We start from the raw sequence: 235 nt of genomic DNA on the forward strand, positions 1-235 counted from the left end.
CCTGGGGGAGCTGTGGCAGCGGCACTTTCTAGCCTAGGGCTGAACCAACCAACAGCAAAGGGAGCTTTAGAAGAGGCCAGAAACCCCAGGGCCAGTGTGTGAGGTCTGTCCTCTCACGTGAATTTGCACCTGATTTATGGTGTGATGTTAAGGTCTTGTCTCCTGGGAGAGCGGCGGCTGGGCCGTGGTGTTGGCAGGGGCAGGGCTGCGGCGGCAGCACGGGGCAGGCTGCGCG

This window comes from Apaloderma vittatum, unplaced genomic scaffold, assembly GCF_000703405.1.
Source record: "Apaloderma vittatum isolate BGI_N311 unplaced genomic scaffold, ASM70340v1 scaffold34237, whole genome shotgun sequence".
Taxonomy (NCBI): Eukaryota; Metazoa; Chordata; class Aves; order Trogoniformes; family Trogonidae; genus Apaloderma; species Apaloderma vittatum.